The sequence below is a fragment of the Condylostylus longicornis genome, unplaced genomic scaffold (genome assembly GCF_029603195.1).
Source record: "Condylostylus longicornis isolate FDR11 unplaced genomic scaffold, ASM2960319v2 ptg000484l, whole genome shotgun sequence".
Taxonomy (NCBI): Eukaryota; Metazoa; Arthropoda; class Insecta; order Diptera; family Dolichopodidae; genus Condylostylus; species Condylostylus longicornis.
Genome location: NW_026578442.1, coordinates 20,001 through 22,500, shown reverse-complemented (window position 1 = coordinate 22,500; position 2,500 = coordinate 20,001). Strand labels below are relative to the sequence as shown.

The following is a 2,500-nucleotide window of genomic DNA, read 5'->3' as shown; positions in this document are numbered from 1 at the left end:
TTCCCCTGACTTCTACCTGATCAGGTATAGTTCACCATCTTTCGGGTCACAGCATATATGCTCAAGGTACGTTCTAGTTAGAGGTATAAAAAATAATTAAAAATTATTTATATACATAACTATATAGAACGCCCCAGGATTGATATTATATATATAAAATTATATATATAATTTAATCCCATATTAACAGTTAAGTTAATTACGCCTTTAGATTTTATTTAAAATAAATTCTAATGACTTGCACACATGTTAGACTCCTTGGTCCGTGTTTCAAGACGGGTCCCGAAGGTATCCTAAATCTATAGCATTGCTAATCATATTAATGCATATAATAATTATATTAATATATAAATTAATATAATATTATAAAATTATAATAATATATAATTTACGCATTATATTGATTTTTTATCTGTCAATTATTTATCCGATAATATTTAAATTATATTATATAGAAAATAAATTTTCATATATAAAATAAACTTTTTAAATATATCTTATGATAAATATATATTTATTAACAGATTGCAATGTCCATATATGAAAAAATTGCACACCATCATTATTATATAATTATATAATATTTATAATGTTGAATTTTTCATATTTCATGGATGTTTAGGTTCATCGGGCTTAACCTCTAAACAGTTTCACGTACTATTTAACTCTCTATTCAGAGTTCTTTTCAACTTTCCCTCACGGTACTTGTTTGCTATCGGTCTCATGGTTATATTTAGTTTTAGATGGAGTTTACCACCCACTTAGTGCTGCACTATCAAGCAACACGACTCTTTGGAAATATCTTCTAATAATCATTAACGTCATACGGGCCTAGCACCCTCTATGGGTAAATGGCCTCGTTTAAGAAGGACTTAGACTGTTAATTTCTCATATTAGAATATAGATATTCCATACACTACATCGGATATTTGTATAAACAAAATCCTTTAGTGCTGAACTAGTTTCTTTTCGCTCGCCGCTACTAAGAAAATCCTAGTTAGTTTCTTTTCCTCCCCTAACTAATATGCTTAAATTCAGGGGGTAGTCTCATATGAGTTGAGGTTGTTTTTAAGAATATTTTTAATTTTTCTTTTTAGTTGAAAACTAAATATATATAAGTTACTGTATTGTTTATATTATAAATAATATAATTTTATATAAGTTTTCCTCTTTAATGTATTAATACTAATTTATTAATACTAGGATATACTTATTTTTTTATTATATTTTATAATATAAGTAAAATATATATAATTGAATTTTAATATTATGGTATTCCTACCAGTAATATATCATGTGCTATAAATAATATAATTTAAAATTATATTATAAGCAACTTTATTAAATTATTCTTACAACCCTCAACCATATGTAGTCCATGCAGTATTAAATTTTTTAATAAATTTATATACTCTGTAGCATGGACTGCAATATGCGTTCAAAATGTCGATGTTCATGTGTCCTGCAGTTCACACGATGACGCACAGTTAGCTGCGTTCTTCATCGACCCATGAGCCAAGTGATCCACCGTTTAGAGTTTTATAAAATTTTTTTTTTATTTTCGTCAGATATATATCGATAATATATATACATTCTAAAACATATTAAAATATATAAATAATATAATCTATGTGCTGCGAATGTCTCTAACTTTCCTTTTATCCGTATCCCAACTGTTTTATACAAGAAAAGTTATTACCATAATATATGGACAACAACGTAAGAATATATTTTTATATATTTTCTATATTATAAATGATCGTATATTGTTTTATTTAAAATACTTCCATATTATATAATTAATATAATGATTTTTATTTTTTTTATATTATATTATTTCAGGGGGGATACACTTTGATACTATTAATGTTATATATTTGCAATAAATATATAACAGTATCAGATACATATATTTATTAAAATATACATATCGTATCCAATAAAGGTCGAATAAATGATATAATCATTAATTCTAGAGTTTCATGGACATTTTGACACCTCTTCGTTTTAAAAATCATTATTTAATATATAAAATTTCCATATTTATAAATATAATATAGATATTTATAATATTTTATTATATTAGAATATAATCTCATTATTATTTCTAATAATGGTTATACAAATATAATATCATTACTACTATATTAGATTATAATCGCATTATAAATAATGGTTATACAAATATAGTAGTTTTAGTGTTATTTGCTACATTAATATTTACTAATCATTCCTTACCTTACCATATCACACTCGATACTCAGATGGTTACTTTTATTATAAATGATCGTATATTGTTTTATTTAAAATACTTCCATATTATATAATTAATATAATGATTTTTATTTTTTTTATATGTGGCCTTTTTATATATTTTGGTGCCTTGTTTTGGTTTTACTTTGCGATTTACCGCCCCAGGGGGGATACATTTTGATACTATTAATGTTATATATTTGCAATAAATATATAACAGTATCAGATACATATATTTATTAAAATA

At 24.3% G+C, this 2,500-nt stretch overlaps 2 pseudogenes; both read right to left on the bottom strand.

Moving 5' to 3' along the window:
- Window positions 1-1,065, bottom strand: part of LOC129617292 (large subunit ribosomal RNA) — a 4,018-nt pseudogene extending 2,953 nt beyond the window's left edge.
- Window positions 1,066-1,355: 290 nt separating this feature from the next.
- Window positions 1,356-1,539, bottom strand: LOC129617289 (5.8S ribosomal RNA; annotated as a pseudogene).
- Window positions 1,540-2,500: the final 961 nt, after the last annotated feature.